This window comes from Lagopus muta, chromosome 12 (genome assembly GCF_023343835.1).
Source record: "Lagopus muta isolate bLagMut1 chromosome 12, bLagMut1 primary, whole genome shotgun sequence".
NCBI classification, from domain to species: Eukaryota; Metazoa; Chordata; class Aves; order Galliformes; family Phasianidae; genus Lagopus; species Lagopus muta.
In genome coordinates this window covers 5254557-5274630 of record NC_064444.1, presented here as the reverse complement: position 1 = coordinate 5274630, position 20074 = coordinate 5254557, and the positions used below count along the sequence as shown (strand labels likewise).

General features: G+C 43.9%; 1 protein-coding gene across 4 annotated transcripts in view; it reads right to left on the bottom strand.

The window, feature by feature from the left end:
* MAF (MAF bZIP transcription factor) overlaps positions 1-20074 on the bottom strand; it is a 157598-nt gene that overhangs the window by 88238 nt on the left and 49286 nt on the right. For 3 of the 4 annotated variants that reach the window (XR_007379575.1, XR_007379576.1, XM_048959040.1), the window contains one exon: positions 14476-15258. The exons of the other annotated variant lie outside the window; for it this stretch is intronic. The gene's annotated coding sequence lies outside the window, so the exon portion shown is untranslated. Of the gene's footprint in view, positions 1-14475; positions 15259-20074 lie in introns of those variants that run through there. 4 annotated transcript variants of the gene reach the window in all.

Below are 20074 nucleotides of genomic sequence, written 5' to 3'. Positions count from 1 at the left end.
TTATTACGATGACAGTTCAAGGCATCGGATGGAGACTCATACTTTTTACTCTGTAGAAAAACTGTTCTGAGGAAAGTGCTACCCCAGGTGGTTCTAAACCAAAAATCACACTGAAACCAAGGCCAGTCTATCTTCTGGGGGGCATTTGTGGAACATAAAATCTTCCTGGGTCAGCAAAGCATACAGTGTACAGGAATGAAATCAGGCTCAACAAATGGGGGAAAAAAAGTGCCCTCCCCTAAGGCAGGGCAAAGTCAGGAAGGGCAGAGGAATATATATGATGTGATGGGGTCTGCAGAACTAAAAGATGTCAGAACAAGGAAAGGATTTAAGGATGTCAGCACACAGTATGGATGTAGTGATTCCTGAATGTGTTAGCACCTTGTCTGGGCAGAGCTGCAGCTCACTCTTGGTTCTACAGGGCAATGGTGGGCAAGGCCAAGATAACAGGATGCCCAAGAGCAGGGGAAAAACAGGGAAAAATAGGCACGATGTGATGGAGATGATCCAGAGTATGAAACCAAGAAAGGGGAATGGTTTAAAGAAGACTCAGGCAGTGAGAACCCTCAGTGCATCTCTCTGCAATCCAGACACTCTGCAAATGCACACAACTTCATGTAGACAGCCTTTGGGTCCCTCTGTATGTGGCTGGGTTCAGCCAAAGCCTCTGGGTCCAGCATTTCTAAGCATTCACCTTGAACTCTACTGTAATTTCCAAGTGTCCAAAGGACTTGAGTTTTATGTGAATGTCTCACAATTTAGCCAACAAAACCTGGCTGGGAGAGTCAGCAGAAGCCATACATAACTCATCCATCTGTGACACCACATCTGCTGTTTCCCCCTCCTAGAGAATGGAAGGGTATCCGAGCCCCAGCTCACCCCAAAGCCAGACATGGAGTGGGGACCCTGGCACAGGAGGAGAGCAAGGAGGGGATACTGCACATCACAGCAAGCTGCTGCATAGATAGGAATCCCAGATTGATTAATTGATTAATCACACCTGCTAATTACATTGAACAAATAGGCAAAATTAATATTTGATGTAGATCTCTACGGAGACTGTATGGATCAATTTTCCACAGATAAGACAGCAAAGTTTTCACAGAAAACACAGAGAAACACAGCAAAATCTCCCCAGCTTTATCACATCCCATCCCACCGGCGCTGTGCACCCATGTCCCACTTGTGGAGACATGCAAGCACATGCACGTGCTCAAAACCGCTCCCAGGGCTGCCTGGCTGCTGCTCGTATGAAAATCAAACATCAAAAACACATCAAGATAATGAAAATAGCAGATCAGCTGCATTTAATACATAAATCAGTGTTGGAAGCATTGCTGTGCAGCTCGAGCTGCCTTCAAGTCAAACTCCCATTAATACTGAGCAAAATATTGGTGCTTTTCAGGAGTCTGTAAAAATCTCTTTTTCAGGGAAAAAGCCAGGTCTGTTTGCATGGCATTGCCACAGCTGTCCAACCCCACCCTTGTGCCCTGGGATCTCCCCTTTCCAGATCCTGCCCCCCCTCCACTGCATTTTTTGGGGGAAGCTCCAGGGATGAAAGTTCCTATGTAAATAGACATTATCATACATTTGCCAGGAAGCTGCTGCGCTGATTTGGTGGCTTTGCAGAAAATGGATTTTAAAATGGATTTGTTATTGTGACAGTGAATGTCTTTTGTCTTGGATTACTGTCTAACTACTATCTAGTGTAAGTAACAGACATTCTGCAAATCTAATGCTAGGTTTTTGTTTCATATACCTCTACTAATCTAGAAAGTCTGGTTGTATTAAGAAACAGCATCAGAAAGGAGTTAAGCCAGCATATCCTCATAAAGCTGAGATAGGCATGAAATGTAATGAAAAATCCTCCTGCAAATAGGCTGCATTTTCAGCCCCGAGTCTTTATTTATTAAACCTACTTTAGGAAATTCAGACAATCTACCAACATAGTTTGGAACGATGTGTTGTGGGCTTACAAAGTAATCTTGGGAGAGCAAAGAACACCTTGTGTTCTCACAGCAAATATTTCCTCATCTTCAGAAGGATTTTCTGGTGCATGAGAAAAACACTGCCTTTATTTTCATAAGCGATATCCGCGTCAGTGAGGAGCCTGGCACTGGACCAGCCAGCAGATGCATGGAGCAAGAGGGAAATGAGGTGGTGGTGAAGCAGCTCTTGGCTCAGGCAGGTACTCCCCAAAGCTTCTGAAAATTGAACCGTACCATGAAGTCAGTGTACCGAAGGAGCTTGCTTGGTGCTCATGACTGCAGTGCTCAAATTTCCAGGCTGTGCTGGACCCCATGGCATGCCCCTGAGAATGGCAGGTGCCATCTGTGCCCTGCCCCAACCTAGCACCAAGGCCAAGTCCATCATGCCACGGGGGTGCCCACCGTGGGAACAGGCTGGAATAAAGCTGCCCGAGTTCCATACTGAAATCCTAAGAACTTCTGTTCAACTGCCAGCAAGCCCTGAATCATCTAATGTCCACAGACACGTTTCCCATTTCCTTTAAGTGTCCTGGGTGCCTCAGCCCAGCTTTTGTGTATGCCCAGCTGCTTCCCAGAGTGGCAGCTTGCAGCCAGAAGCTGCAGCAAGGAGCGGGGCTGACTCAGCCCTGTCTCCAACTGGGACCAGTTTTACCTGCCCAGACCCTGGTGAGAAGGCTGAACTCCGCTTTCACAGAACGTAACTACAGGCAGAGAATAGGAAATGAGATTATGTGCAAACTCCTAGGCACTGCACTGAAAACCACCTCCTGGTCTACATGTCCTGATCACAGCACAGGGCTGAGCGAACAGAACCTGGAGGCTCCAGGGCCAGCAGCAGAGGAGCTATGGCTGTCCCCCCCCCCATGCTCCAAGCAATGCTCAGCCAAGCAGAGCAGCAGGAGCAGAGCTGTGGTCATAGCATGCAGGGGGGCTGTGCTGAGCCCAGTGTCCCAGGAATGCAAACTCCTTATGAATCGGAAATTCCTTGAATTCATGCTCTCATGATGTGAGGAAGAATGTGCCTTTAAAAATTCTCACAGCCACTTTATTGCCGTAGCCTGGCAAGAAGGAGAATTTTACGCTAATCGGAAGGGAAAGCACAGCGCACCTTTAAATGAATATGGATAACATTATTCTATTACTCTGATGATTATCACCTAAATTGCCTCGTAAAATGCTTAGCACTGTTTATCCTGACAGTGTTTTGATGCTGGAGAAATTCTCAATTAGGGACGAAGAAGGGATGAGTGGCAGTGAGGCCATGGGAGGGCAGAGGGTAGTGGTGAGCTGCTGGGTCACAGCAGGCTCAGAGCCCATCCTGCTCTAGTGCAGGTCAAGGCTCTGGGGAGTCCCGAGAGCAGCCTGTCAGTATGGGGGGTATAAGGAAGAGAAGGACAAACTCTTCAGCAGGATCTGTTGGAAATGGTTCCAAACTCACAGCCTCTGTGACTCTGTAATTAGCGTGCTCTCATTGCTCATCTCTTTGGTCACAGGTAGCATAAGAGCCACCATGCTGCTTGTATGCACCAAGGCACATGGGCTGGGTGTTCAGGTTATCGTCAGGGCTTCTTTTGCCATTCAGCTTGTACAGAACTTAAGGTGACACCAGACTTACTGGCAGACAAAATAGTTAGGTGTGTACACTGTTACTGCTGGAAGGACATTTCTTGTTCTCCTTACCAGCAGCGTTCAGCCAGCTCTCACAAACATGAGGACTTGATGATACCCAGAGGTCCCTTCCAAGTCCTGTGATGCTGTGGTTCTGAGATCCTATCTGTAACTGAGTGGAGCACATTGGGGCCACTTAGTGGCTACATGAGCCACACAGGCTGTGTCCACAACCCCTGCTGCCTGGTAGATTCTCTTAGACATTTAAAAAAGTACCAGCTGGGATTAGAGTCAAATGACATTTGCTCATCTGAGCTTTCTCTCTGTAACTGACACAGGGAGAGAGAAGGAGAGAAAAAATCTTAATAATTGAAAGGAGAAGAGGGAGAAGGAAAGATTAGGGAGGAAAAAAAGGCTGAGTTCTCAGTTGGCAAAGGGAAATCCCACCAAGGATATGTGGAGATAATACTGAGCTGCTATTATATGCCTGTAACCCTCTGAAGGAGAACTTATCTCTCAATGGATCTGCAAGGATGTTTTAAACGAATCAGTAAATGAACCAGTCTGGGGACGTGAACAAAATATGTGTGTTTTCCAGCCTCTAAATATAAACAAACAAAACATAAATATTCAAAGATCACTCTAGATAGTCCTCTTGAAAACTCTTTGAGTAATAAAATAAATAGGATGGGTGTTTGTATTTCTGAGCAGATGATCTCCATGGGGAAAGCCAGGAGGGAAGGAGCTGTCTCGCAGTCCCTGGCTGCTGATTTACTCACCCGTCACCACCGCCCCATGCCGAGCAGTGTCCACACCACATAAAGCTCAGTGCTAACATACGACACACATAATGGACCTGCTTGGAAGTCCTCGCTCGAGGATTTATGAAGAACAATCTAATTATTCAACTCAGTGCTGCTCACTACCATTATTGCTCCTATTTAAAGCCTCCCCGGAATAGGCAGTTTGTCTCAGGGGACAGACCTTGTCATAGCGGTTTTCATTGATAGAAATACGCTCCTCCAATTTGATAGCAACCAGCTAATCCTGGAGGGACTCAGTAAACATAGCTCATACCTGATCGGCCCCAGGAATTAGGCCTTGACAGCCTCGATTTTCTGGGAGCAGAGAAATGGGGCTGCTTTGCCAATAAACTCTAATTAAAGGGGAGCGGAGCACAAGCCCATCTCTGCAGCACACACCAAAGTGCTTGCTGGATGGTGATTGTTCCAGCATCCCGAAGGAGGGAGGGGGCTGCCAGCCTCCCAGGCCTGATCAGATGCAGGATGCTATGTTATTTATAACCCTGTGATATGTAACAGATGAGAGGAGTCACCTTGGCTAAGCAAGCCACGCGTGTACCCTCACCTTGGGATAGCTCCTCTTTTGTGCAGCTCAAGCCATGGGGCTGGCAGAGCAGGGAGAGTCCAGGGGAGAGCCCTCATCTGCATGGATTCCCTCATCCTCAGTGGAAAGTGGTTTTTAATTTGCCTGAATATTTATTGATTCTAATTGCATGCAAAAAAAAGAAAAAAAGCCCTTTGTTCCTCCTGTCTTACCAAAATGCATTGGTGGACAGTCACCAAATTCCTCTCATTAGCTGCTGGCAAGGAGCTGAGTGACCAAAGAGATGAGGAGCAATGAGAGCTCACAGCTTTAAGTCGGCAACCCTTAAGAACCTTTCTTCAGCCCTTCCTCTGATAACTGAACGCTGCCCTGGGTACATGTGGGCATCAGGAGATGTCCCAAGGATTTAAGGTTGTGATATCCAAAGGGCCCTTGGGGAATTAGTGGTCAGGTTTTTAAAAGTATTTAGATACCTCCCTTCCATTGATTTTGAGACTGGCTACATGTGTGAAAACCTTGCTATTGCTTCTGCTGTTTTATCTTTCTTTGCTCAAGGCAATGCTCTGAATGATATATGGGCCATAATTAAAAATATACATTGAAAGAATAACCCATTCTCTACTTTTCTCTATTCCCCTTCCACTTAGGAATCCCAGACATCTTGCACGTGTGCAGAAACAGGACCATTTCTTTCTGAGCCATTCCATCATCTAGATCACAGTTTTAGGTCCCTGTTCCAACCCACCCGTCCAAGTTTGGCTCTTTTGAGCATTTCTTAGCAGAACCTGCAGATTACTGTGCTGGGGCTTTCCCTACTGATCCATTTTCACTTTTATCTTTTCTGGATTTTGAAGGTATAACAAGCAAAACACAGCTTAGCACGGAGCTGGGAGTTACAACATGGGGATGGGAGGGCATGCAGCTCTTCACAACTTCATTTTTGAGGGCAAAAACACAAATGAAATGACTTCCAGAGCACAATGGGCAGCTCCAGAACGCAAAGGGTAAGAGCACGTGCTTTTCCTTCACATCTGATAGGTCACTGCAGAAGGCTTGACCTGCTGTGCCCTTTGTGTAACACCAACTCAATGTTTTGGCTCCTGGTGGCTGCTGGGTTTTGATGCATTGCCCCCCACACACTGTGGCTTGATATAGAGTTGGTAAGTTGTATAATACAAACAATCTGGATTCTAACTTGCTGCCTGGAAACCAGGTGAATGCAAGAAACCCACATGGTTGTGTTATAGATGGTGCTGTATCACAATTGACAAGAAAATTCCCACCCTCAGCATGGATGTTTGATGCGGAAGGCAGTAAAAGTGCAGCTGAAGTTCTTTTACTAGCTTGTAAGTGACAGCCCTCTCAGATAATAAATTATTTTCCGATAAGAATTTAGTCTTCAAGGTAAAATGAACTCCAAAAAGAAGTCTGTAGATGCTGTCTGCGCTGACTTCAGTGCAGGAACTGTGGTCATGGGACTGAAAGTGTGTCCTTGCCATGCACTTCCACCTTCCTTACATGTTAAAACCCCCAAATAGCAAACTGGCCAGGGCTGAAACTTGCATGCCCAGTGGGCAAGGTGGGGGAGGGGAGGGGAGGGGAGGGAAGGGGAAGACAAAAAAAAAGGAAGGAAAAGGGGAAGAGAGGAAGGGGAAGAAAGGAAGAAAGGAAGAAGAAAGGAAGGAAGGAAGAGGAAGGACAAGAGAAAAAAATCTTAGTTGGGTACAGCATTCCCACATATGGAGGCTGGCCTTGAAAGCGTTACATATCAGAGCTCCCACCTAATAAGTTAGTTCAGCTGTAGTTCACTTCCCTCGGTCTGTTCCAAAGCATAAACACCCTCCTCTGCCCTGTGTGCAGACACACACTCCCACACACCCACCTGCACATCCCCAGGCCTCCAGTACCACATCTCTCCCAAAGGCAGTGCTCAGGAGAGCTCACTTGTCAAACCTTCCTGTGCTCACAACAGAGACAGAAGTGAGATTCTTGCAGTGCAAGTGGCCATTCCACCCAAATCAGTGGCATTGCTTCCTACAGCCTGCCTAACTTTTGGTACATTTCTAGGTGAAATGTCTTTTTCCCTTATGGGTAAAGAGTACAGATTTTCTGGAGTACAGTACAGTGTTGAAATTGGGTATGAAATTGGCCCTTTTAAGGCTCCTCTGAATATGACCAGCATACAAGCACCTGTGTAGTACCCCCTCAGCTCTGGCAGACCTGGGCACTGTAAGCAGGACAGCTGAGCCTGCACACCTCAGACTGCTTCCAGCCCGAGCTTCAGCTGTGCTAGGAGCTGACAAATGAGCTTGACTTTTTGAGACAATGGCTCACGGCTGCAACTCAAATGAAATTTGGGTTCACACTTTTACAAGTTTAAAAATGTAGATTTTTTTTTTTTTTACTTGAGTTACTTGAGTCATAAGTCTTTAAAGGGCTGTGTAAGACCCCACTGCTTCATGCAAAAGTCAGTGCAGAATAACTGCCCTGTAGACATTAGAACCTCTCCTGACCTCACTACTAAAATATTTGAGGCAGAGAATGAAGTGAGAGAAAAAAGCCGTTCTGTGGACATGCTGCAGCATCTCTTTATCTTCAGAGCCTAAAGAGGGTGGAGTGCAATTAGCTCATCCGTAAGAAATCTGGGCAGGCAAGGAGCTTTGAGTAGCTCGGGCTCAGTTCTGGACCTGGATTCTGTCTGGAAGGCAGCTAACTCGTTGCTGCAGGGGGCTCTGTTGGGAATGTGGACCTGTGAATGGCATCTGGAACATGGGCAGGGACACCTTGGTGGCCATTAGATTCCAAAGCTGCAGCCTCTGCACTGCTGCTTTGCAGAACAAGAAGAGCAGAACAAAAGGGAGAATCACTCCAGCAATTCCCCATTCCTCAAAAACTGCCAGGAGGTAGCAAAATTTCCAGGGCTGGCCTGAACCCCAGGGTGCATCCCAACCCAAAGAAATGGAAGCAGAAGAAGATATTCCCAGGCAGCTGGATGTGAGAGTATCTCAATATCCGCTCATCCAAGCTTTAATCTCTAAATTGCAAAAACATTAACATTATTGATTGATCAGACATCAATCCAACAGGAAATTTAATTAAATTAAAATGTGTCACTGAGCAGTCCTCACTGCGTCACGTATAAATCTTGGTAATAAGTTGACAAAGACAGCCACAACCGATACTGTGTTCCCAGCCTCATTTATCCCCCACCATTTTATTTTCTTATGCTGACCATAAGCATGCCCACAGACATTCCCTACATCCTCCTGGTGAACACCAATCCAAAACCAAACTCCCAGAGCCCCGGCAGTACTGAACATGGTCTATTCATAGAATCACAGAGGCATAGAACTGCTAAGGTTGGAAAAGAGCACTAAGATCATCCAGTCCATCCATCAAGCCACTCCCACTATGCCCACTAATCAAGTCCCTCTTTGCTATATCTACACTCTTCTTGAAAACTTCCAGGGATGGTGACTCCAGCACCTCCCAGGGCAGCCTGTGCCAATGCTTCACATAGCCAATAACCCAAACTACACATCTCCTGAACAACACCTCCACGCATAGCACTGTTCAGCAATGGATCAGCACAGCTTTCCCATCTCAGACCTCATATCAGCAGTTTTTTCCCCAGCAAAACAACTGCATTGAACCACACTGGAGCCTCTGCCGAAGCACAGACACATGCAGATAATAGCAAGATGCTACGACGGATGATTAAGAAACAACTCTGTACAGTAACTTCTTTGGAGTACTATAAATCATCACGGCTGACTGAATAACACAAAAAGAGATTAAGAAATATTTTCTCCAATTCACTTCTGAACAGCAGTGGGTTTGGTTTGCTGTCACTTCTGGCAGCATGGTATTTACTGTAATTTATTATTATTGTCGCTGCTTGCTGCTATTCAGGCAGCCACCGGCTATTTACAAAAAAGTTTGGCAATCTGGGAAGTGTTTGTGGGCTTTTCTCTATGCTGTTTCTCATAGCCATGAGGGTGTCTTTGGTTCCTTGACATTTGCTGCTCTGGTTCCTGAGTACTGGGGTTCCCAGGGAAGAAAGGAAGGGAAACCCAGATCAGTATTTATAGACATCAAAATCCAGCACTAAGCATTTTGCAGAGAGAAGGGAAACAAAGATTAGGTTACTGGGATAAATCTTATTTGCCATCAATGGCTCCCACGCTCACCGAGCAGACTTACAAGCTGTGCTACCTTCAGGAAACACTTGCATTACTTTTCTGTTGTTTCCTTTAATCTCACTAAATCCCAACTCCAATTCCACTTCTCAATAGCCGTCCCGCAAACAAATCCCAAGGTAATACCGATTGGCGTGTGATTGGATGTGAAAATAGAGCTGTCTCGGCATCGATTCCACAGACAGGGCACAGATTGTCGCTGTCTGCACCTCCCACTTGCAGCACAAGAACAGCTTTCGTGCCTTTGTCACAAGTGCAACCTGGGGAAGTTGCGATGCAAAAGCAAGGAGAGGAGTGATTAATTTCCTCGACAGCGTTCCTTGCTGACAATAAATTACTTAAGAATTTGATCTGGTAGGGTTTACCTCTCCACCGCCCAGGTCACTGGTGGCTGTTCTGGGGTGTGGGTTTCAGCTGGGATCAGCCCCTGGTGCATCTCTGCCAGCGAACACACTGCACAGGAGATACAAAGTGAGCTCAGCTGCAGGGGAATGGCTCTGGAGTGGCATTCAGAGGCAATGATTAAAGAGCTGTAAATTATGAAGTGTGTCAATTCCGGATACGCATTTAGATGGAGTTTGTCAGCTCCAGCTCTGGAATGTGTATCGCCCACAGAAACCATCCAGAAAAGCCAACAGACTGCTTTAAACCCCAGCGTGCGATGGGCCCCCAACTAGGATTTAATGGATTAGAGTAGCTGAAAAGGACCATCGCCATCATCTGGTTTTGTTTCCTATGCAACACAGCTGAAGAACTTCACCCACTCATTTCAGCATCAAAGCCATAACTTCTGCTGAAGCTATTGCATATCTTTGGAAAGACACTTGCTCTTGATTTAGAGACTGAAAGTAATGCTAAATTTGCCACATTCCTAAGCCAACTGTTCCAGCCGCTAACTACTCTTGCTATTAAAAAGGCACACATCCAAGATGGATTTATCTAGCTCCAGCTTCCTACAGTCAGGTCCTGCTATGTCCATCCCTGCTGTGGGATGAAGCAGACTATGGTGAGGTTTAAGCTGTAGGGACGACACTGGGAATCACTGCAAGCTTTCTCTTCTTGGATCATCTTGGAAATTTAGAAGATTTATGAATGGACAAATTCATTGAGAGCATCTTTCGCGAGAGAACAGCCAGAATAGCCCACCCAGCCTCTTCTGATGAAGTACTTCTGTAGTTTTTGTGTGCGTGTGTTTCTGTGAATGCTTTGTTTTGCTTTTAATCTGGTAGCTCTCAGAACACAAGGATGAGGAGATGCTGCTAAAGATGTGCTGCACTCGAGCTCTCCCTTAGCACACAGCCGCGTAATTCTGTGCATCAAAGCAGCAGCCTGTGTCACATCCAGCACAGCCACCGAACAATGTCCCTTTAGAAAGGGCACCGGGTGAGAGTAGCTTTATGACACTATTGATTTATCCTGTGCCTGCAGTTAAAAACTATACCCAGACAGACAATAAAAATAACTGCTCTAACCATATAACAGCTTCCTGCTACTAAAATGGATTTTACACTTAAAGTCATGGAGGGCTTTTCTTTCTTTCTCTTTTAAGTCTCAATTACTTTCTTTCTTTTTTTTTTTTTTTTAAATAAATGGAAATGAGAAATTGTGAGAGCTGCTTCAGTCCTGATATTTTCCTTCTCTTCTGACACCCTCAGTGCTTCTTTTTTTTTAAAGGATTATTTTCCTGTCACGCAGTTATGTTGCAATTGCACCCCATAACCAGGTATTAATCAGGCCAGATAGTTTAGTGCAGACTTCCTGCATGCAGAAATATGCAGTTGAAGTGGTAATCTGGAATGGATTTACCATATAAAATCAAATTGATTATGGTCTTTGTGGTCAATTGGATGAGCTGGGATTGATGTTCTAGCATTAGATTCAAACTTGAAAATAATATCAAAAGCAACAGGATCGTGCCCCTGAAAACCTCTTCTAATTCAAAGGACCCCGTTGGAGGGACAGGGATGCAGATTGAGATTTATGCAATTTATCTTTGCTGCCCTGAAACTGGTGTTTAAGCAAGTTGCTGACAAGTTTGTGTGCTAGCATGTGCTGGGAAAAACACCTCAGAAAAGGGAAAAGGAGGCTTAATCTGCTCTTCAAGTACCATTCCCTTTCTATTGTTTTTATGATTCAGGAGACATTGCCTGAATGACACACAATGCGAGATACTCTAGTGTGGCCTCCTGTCCCTGGAGACACTCTCAGAAATTAAATGATTGTGTGGTGGGGATTTTGTAAAAGCAAGCAAACAGTGCAATAAATGAACATAAATGCACAAAACATCAGTGGGAAAATCAAGAATAGGCTCTTAACTGGGGGGTTTTCTTCCACATATTAAGATGAATTAACTACCTTGCTTCAAAACTAAATCATTATGTCTTCAAGATATGCTTTTATTTTAATCTGTAAAACACTCTAACATGACTGCTACACATACAACCTTGTGGAAATTCTGTGATTTCACATGATTTCCAATCCAGGGAGGGAAAACCTATGACTTTTTGCAGCTTTGCTCTCACGTGTCTGTTTGGTGACTTCAGCACTGGAAACCTTAACATCAGTTTTTGCACCATCGTCTGGTGAAGTGCCCAGGTGGGGTGACACTGCAGATAGGGACCTCTTTTTGGTTTCTCTGATTTTCACATAGTGGATAGCAGATCATAACAAAGGCAGAAGTTAAAACTTCCTCTTAGATTACAGACTTGATTAATAATGTTCATCGCATCTTCCACTCATCCAGTCCCTATGTTTACACCACCTCCCTCACACAGGATTCATTTCCCAGTGAATCACATCTCTCTGGTACTCACTTGCACTTGTACTGCTTTTTGTCAGTATGGCAATTTTGTACCCTTGCAATCACTATTTCCTTCTGAGAGCCACCAGCACCTGGTCAGTGTTGAACAAGGAGGATGATACAGTTGACTAACAGCCTACTGAGTTTTTGCCTGGAGCAACCCTTGGTTGGTTTGGAGGTGCTATGGAACCCCTTCACAAAACCCACATTGTTGGCTCCCTGTATGGCAGCAAAACTCAAGATCAGATCCCAAAGGATCGACTTTTTCCCCGCTCATTGCAGGGGAGTAGGACTAGATGACCTTTAGTGGTCCCTTCCAACTCAAATGATTCAATGATTCTGTATTTCTATGATCTTTAAAGAGACTCATCATCTATCACAGAAAGCTTCACCTGAGCTCCATCAGCCTTCAGTGAAATCTTGACCTCTCTGAATCGAAAGATAACTGGGAGCAGGATTTCTCCTTCCAAGTCCTCACTGCTCTGCAATGCTGAAATAAATCCTTATGGGGGAGTGATCCCTTCTGGTGCTTTTCAAAGCCTGCTCTTGAGAGTAGCAGATATATTTATATTGGAGGTGGGTTGCTAAGCACAGTAACTACTACATAGGAGCTAGGCACAACAAACCCGCTCCCCAGGTTTGACTCTGTGCTCAAATACAGCTACGTGGGTGTAGATGGTTGCATAGCTCAATAATTGTGGTAGCATATAAATCCTGAGCAGGAAATTATTTAAGGTAGCTATGGCACCTGAGAGTTTGCACTGCGAGGATGCTCAACTGGGGCTGTGCAAAAGCAATAAGGAGGCTGCTGAGCTTCATCCTGAAAGGAAAACATTCTGCATGCCTGCTGGTATAGGTGAGAATACAAGATGCTGCTCAGGAGATGAAGTGGGATAACAGGCCACAAAGCAGCCTGGCTCAAAGGGGAAAAGGCCATGTCCCACCTGGTGCAGTCCCATGCCAGACTGATCTCACTTACAGAGCGTGAGTGCTCACAAACTTATGCCAACATCACATCTTTGAATTTGCACAGTTCTGGGATTTCATGCTATATCCAGGAGGTTGTTTTGACATATGTTCCTAGAAGATTGAACAAATGTCTTCTGCCTCATTTCATCCCCCCCTCCAACACTGGCAAAAGAGCAGCAAAGGATCTGTATGTGCTGCATCGCTCTGTGCTTCCAGCTGGAAGTTTTTTCCGGGGAAGAAACTGGCTCAATAGAAACAACACGGAGGTAAACCTGGGAGATCTGAGGGGATGCTGCTGCCTGCAGTTCCACGAGCTGGTCTTTGGGAAGTATTCTAAAGCTCACCAGTTCACTAGTGGGATGCCAGTTGCCAAGTGCTGCTATCAGTTGATTAAAACACAGCCTGCCAGCTTCCTACTTGATAAAACTAAGTACAATCTGATTGGGAATTCTCAAATCCATTACAGAATGGCTAGCCCATCACTTAAATCAGCACACACCACTTTGCTATGAATCATCAACATACTTTGTTAATATACATAGAGCAGCTAAACCCTGACAGCCCATCAAACCACCCCTGAGTGCCAGATTCTAGGGGGTGGGAAGCGGACAGAGCTTCAAACCACAAGGGTTTCCTGTTGTTCCGTACTCAGCTGGGTGAAGGTCATTTCCTCTCTTCACTCCTGCAGAAGGAACTCAACCCTCAGCCCTTGAAGATACAGCAGCAGCCCCCTGCAAGGAGCCCTCTCCTGCATGGCCACACCAACTAGGCAAGGTCACACCCAAAAAACAGAGGTGCAGTCTTGTTATTTATCTGTTCTGCATGCTGTAGCACTGCCATGCAGTAGAAGAAAGGTGCATGCTGCCACTGCATTGAGGATAACCCACTAGTTGATTGGAAGCTTTAAACAAACAAACGAACAAACCCCACAAACAAAACACATCTTCCTTGTTGCCTTGTTTTTAATCTGCTGAGTTGGAGGTGGGTGCCCAACTCCAGATATACATCAGTGTTTGTGCATCAGCTGCAATGTATTCTTGATCATCACAGTGTGATAGATGGAAGTGTAACACAAAGTGCTGTGGGGCCCTTGCTATCGAAGTAACAACACAGATATACCAGAAGAACACATCAACTACAGCAGAAAAGTGAAATCTTAGCGCCTTAATTTCTTAGAACTTAAGAAAAGAGATCTTGGGGAGGGGAGCAAATGATGCAAAAGCTTCTAGAGGGAGTGAGCAATGAAACTGGGAGGCCATTCATTACTGATCACTCGAGCAGCAGATAATGAAAGGAGTGTTAGGAAGGTAATAAGTCCCAATCATAGGAATTCTCCAGTAATGCTCTGACAATACCAGCCTCCAATTCCACCATTCCCCTTCTATGTCCTTTTACCTTCTCTCTCTTCCATGCCCCCCCTTCAGTTCTCCCTCTCCAATCTTTTACATTGCAATTAAGCACTTTAACATTTACTCAACATACATACAGACAACACGGCATTTCTATGTAAAATGACAATACATGTGGTTTTTTTTTTCTGGTGTAAAATCAGTGTAACACCGTATCTGGTCTCAATGCGTTTTATTTACAAGAAAACACGTAAGCAGGAGACAAATATCTTTTGACTGTTTCAGAAGCATAGACTATAATATTAGGGGTATTTCATGCCCCCTCTTGCATTGCTGAAAGTCTGGGAAGTCTCAGCAGAAGTGAGACTGACTTGGAATAGGTGTAATAAAGCAGAGATTCACAGGCATAGTTTCTTCACTTACGTTAACACAAAGCGAAAGGACAAAGAGGCTCCCCAGATTCTGCCCCCGAGGTCCAAATTTGAATATATATTTTTAAAGCTGGCCAAGCAACTGAAATTAAGCCTCACGTAATTAAGTTCCCGTAATTTGAACGGAATGTAGTCCTGGGAAAGTCAGCAGTATGGAAAAGTTATGGCAAAGCAGGTACATTGAATTTTTGGTGCCATTCCTGTCACATCAGAAGTCCGCAAAGAGGAAATTTAAGATAAGTCAAGAGTTCTCAGTCTCTGGTGTGCAGACCCCAGACGTCCATGGGCTAAACCCAACAAGCAGCTGGCTGGGTGGTGTGCTCCCACCTGAAGAGCTCTTTGAGCTTTCTCTGGAGGACTGTGATGCTGATTCAAAGTCTATTCCTCAAAAGCACCACTTTCTTCTTCTTGAATGTATGGAACATTGCTCTCTGGTCCTCATACCCGCCAGCAGTCCTGGCTTACCTCCTGCTGCTGAAGAAACTTTTGGCCTCCTCATGGTGCAGATTTATAAGCAGTGTGATCTCTTCTCAGTCCAGACGTCACCACTCCAGGTCTTCTGGGAGACTAAGGTTGGAAATTGGAAAAGGGATCACAAAACGTGATAAAAGTAGAAAAAAATAAGGAGAGCAACAAGAAGGAACAGCTACAGAAGATGGAACAGTTAATGAGCAGAAAGGATAATGAGCCAGAAGACTTGGTGGAAGAAGGAGTAATAGCAGTAGCAAGAACTGCCAGACACCAACAAAAAAGGCATCACATAAAGCATTTGATCCTCTTTGTAGAACAAGCTCCACTCCAGGGTGGCATGGGTGCTCACAGTGGGTTGACAGCACTTCTCTTGCAAAGTAGTGTTACATACACCCCAGAGAACTTCACGGTAGCGTGGCTCACCCTTGGGATCAGAGCTGAATGTCCCACCAAGTTCTGATTTGCCTTTGGAGAGAGCTCCCTAGTGGATCTCCTCGTGCTCCAGAAATGCTCTGAAGGTGAACTAGTGTCCCCCAGAAATTGGAGACAACCAGAGAACTACTGTAAAACCACTCTATTGCTCCAAACAAAAATAGCAGCATAGTAGCTGAAGAAGGCAAGAGAAGCAAAGCTGCTGTCAGTGACCTTAAATAGATTAAAAATATGTAGGGGAAAAAAAACCCTAAGAAAGAAAGAAGAAAAAAAAAAAAGCTGAAAAATAACCAGGTTTTTGCTTTAGTTTGTTGTTTTTTTTTCTTAATACTCTGCTATTTATTACTATTATACCTTCCACAATTCCACAAACTTCAGCTAACATCAGTTGATTCTCTACTTAAGAGTACTGAAACACAGCTTGCCCAATGATGACCAAATTACATGGGAAGAACTACATTTAATAAGACAAATGATTTATGAAGCTATTGTTTCCTAGGTTCTCACAAATAACCTTAGCTAGTGATTAACAAATCATCCATCCTCTGCTCTGTTATCATCATGCAGAATAGCCTCTCTAAAGTGGCTATTTAGGGGCACAATCCTTCAGAAAGGCAGGATAGCTTCAGACAGGGGCAAGTAATTCTAGCATATGAGCAAAACATATGACATTGTCCTTCCATGTGCATGGAAAAGTTTCTTTTCACCATTCAGAACTGAAAAGTTCCAGTGCTATTATTCCCAGCTTGCAGTTCTGCCTCATCCCTTTGCAATGGGCTGGAAGTGTCCTGTTTGAGGAAGACTGCTTTCCAACAGCAGACACCTGCACCAGGACTTAGTGTCTTTCTGTCTCTGAATTTACTGTTCTCCCTGAAAAAGCACTTTGATCTTGTGGTGCTTCACCATTTGTCATGCTGTACCCTTGTCAGAAGGGAATGGTGGAACTTGAGACCTTCTTGTTGGCTGGTTTTAGGTGTAAGGTTCAGTCGGTTCCGTTTTAGCATACAGATGAGCTTTCTTGACCTTAACAAGTCTGCACTTCAAATAATGCTTAAATAGCATTGTAGTGGGTTGCACGCAGTTTACTTATGGAAACTACAAGGAAACTAGACAGCTTTTCAATTCGTGTATCAAAGATAAAGAGACTTACACATAAAAGGGTGAATTATTTTGATTTGTAGTTTTCAAGCTACTACACATTCACCAACATAAATGCTCCTTCATCTTTGGTTTCTGATAGTTCATATCAGGTTCAGTGGCCCAGATTTTCAGAAGTGACAGTTCTGGATGCCAGTATTTCTCAGTGCCAACCAAAGGCGCCTTAAAGATGCCAGATATTGTTAAGATATTGTGATCTTTGGAAAACTGGGTATTATTAACCTCTCTTAAACAAGGCACCCCAAAGTGACAGCATGGAAAACCACCAGAGGTGGATTTTCCAGAGGGATAAAGTTCTTTTCCTCACCACACCATCCCTTCCACTGGGTTGCTCATGCCGGTCTACACAGCATCAGCTGTTCCCCATCACCATTCAAATTCCCTACAGAACCAAAATTGCCAGTCCTTTTCAACACTCTCAACTGCTGAACATCCTATGCAACCTATAAAAAGAGCTCATTTCCTTAGCATTATCAGCTTTTAATTTGCTATCAAAGTCTTCTAAGGCTCAATTCTGGACAGCTAAAATCTAGCTATATGGTATTTGAGGGAGAGGAGGGAAGAAACCCTATCCCATTATCCGCATTATCCAGTTCCCCTTGGATGTCTTCCATGTACTTGGAGGAGCAATGCCCCACTCTTGAGGCTTCACATTGCAGCCACCTCCTTTTTGGCAGAAGAAAGGTGGATGTGGCTCCCTTCAAAGACAATCAATGTGACTTCTTTAATCAATGTAGAAGGTCACTACTGTACCACCATCAAATAGAGTTGGGTACAATTCTCGCTGAGTCCTAAATGTTTATGGGGGGCTCAAGTTGCAGCGGGTGCTGGAAAAAGTCTTTTCCGGTATCTCAGCACATCTCCTATTCCTAGGACCTTTATAAGTGTTTAAGAACAAATAAGTACATCCAGGCTTCTGAGATACAGTGAAGTATGCAAAATGAAACTCCGGATTACACAAAACAGACTTTTGCGTTTCATTCAGGCTATGAAGACATCCCATTTTTGCTCAGAGAGCTCTTTGTGAAGGTAGGTCACATTTTGAGTAAATTTAAAATGATTTCAAATTTCACATCAGGATAATCTACAAAATTTCAGTAAGGTCACAAAACAGAAATCTGCATTTCATGGGACTGCTGACCTGAGCAAGGCACATGCAGAAAAAGTCAAGAAATAAAGCTTGCCCAAACAAGACTATCAATTCGAAACATTGAATCTTTTAAGCCAGAAAATTATTCTCCCCCTATTGAAATAATTATTGCCACAACTGGAACTTTTATCAAAGCCCACTAAAGTCAAGGGTAACACTTCCATTGATTTCCAAGGAGTTTGGATCGGATCCTAAATCACCTTGTCACACTGCAGCAAAAACCAACCCCACTGCAGTGAACATACCTGATTTCTTACGCTGCCACTCCATGCATTCGAACGCACTGCAGGTACAGTCTGGGATGTTTCAATAAATAAACACTGTTTTATCAAAATCAGCAAAGCTGAATACTGCTCCTTGTTACTAAGTTAGGACAACTAACAAACATGTATTTCCTTAAGAGCATTAGTCTGCTTTAATCAAATCCAAATGCCAAAAATTCTCGTTCTATCAGCTTGGTGTCTTCCTGCCCAAGCGTAGGCAGGGGCTGGCTATCAGCTTATGAAGTGAACAAGGACCTCACACTATTTCTTATTGGAGGTACACAGGCTTCTTTTACAGCTGAAAACAATTCAACAAAACCTGGTTAGGTAATGGCTTGACAGCTCCCGTGTATGGAAGAAAGAAGGGAAGGAAAGGAAAAAGGCAGGATGGCAAGAAGAGAATAAGGAAGAAAGGAGTGAAGGAATGCTTCGTTTGCTAATGACAGGTCACAAAACCCTTCTTTAACCTCTCGCCTCCTCTCAACAAAATCATCCACCTACAAATTAAAATCATCTCCCAACACAAATTATTTTCTTAGTAAGTTCTGTAATGTGAATTGCCACATGCACTAGGAAATCATTTTAAAAATAAGACATAGAGATTCTCTTTTCCCTCAGCAAATCAAAACAGAAGTCTATATCTGAGACGAATTTCTGTGAAGAACAGAAAATCCTCTGGAGCTGGTACTGAAGTAGGTGCCCTAAACAAGCCTACAAGAGCATAATGAAGCAATGATTTATTGCGCGCTATGCAACTCTTACTGCTGTGCAGTATGTTGCAAGAACAAGCAAAAAGGGAGAGGCAGCAGTCATACAGCCTCCTCCTCGTGTGTTTCTGGATATTACCAGCTTTGTGTGTGACCGTGTGACACTGAGACGTGGATGCAGCCACGCTGAATTGCATCTCAGAGTTAGAGTTGCACCATCTCCCCACCTAAGAAAGGTAAGAAATAAAAAACTGCATTTGGATACTGTGAAGATTTGCTTAAATACCAAATGTAATTTGGGTTGGATGTGTTATAGCTCTATTTGCACAAGAGGGATTTTCTGGAATGTTTTCATTAGGAGGTTAAATCCTGTATCTTCCAGAGTCAACGGCAAATCTTCCCATGGTTTCAAAAAGAGCAACTTTCCATCCACCCCATTTAAAATGCATTAGTGACTTGTTACAGATAGCAAATTCTGCACACAAAGTTATTAGAAAATCTTGGTCCTAAAGAATTACAATCAATTAAATAAGGAGCAGAAACATGCAACACAACTGGTATTGCACCAATCAATTACATCACTCAGTCAATTAATTTGCAATTAGTTGTGCTTTTTTTGCAATTTAAAATTCACTTGGTTTCTTGTAATGACTGCTGGATTGCTTGCAGTTCTGCCCAAGTTTCTCCCATATTCTTCAATTTAATTAAAAAAAAATCACTGTAACTAAGAGCTAGTCTTCAAATGTGTTTGGTGAGTTATTTATAATAAATAAATGTGAAAAAAATTACCTGCAGACTACTTATGCTCCCCCCCAACATGCACACAAAAAGGCTAAATCAGTGAAATAAATTAATTGCTATGAATTATTCAGCTCTACCTGTGGCAATGAAAAATAGCAAGAGCATTAGATTTCTTCTTTGTGTACTAAGCCTCTAATTTATAGAGAATGCATATTAATAAAACACAGGATATTCATCAATATTCAAGTCACTGGCTGCCTGGCTATTTAATCTAAAATTACCAGCCAGCTCAAAACTCTTACTAGTTAATCATGCCATCTAAGCTATTCCGATATTGATGGTTAACATTAATTGCCCAACTGCCATTTATAAAATCCTCTCTACATCTTCCTTTTGCCTAGCAAAGCCCTTCAAGCGTGCTTAACTTTAGGAAGAAGCTGGAGAATGCCAGTTCATCTGGG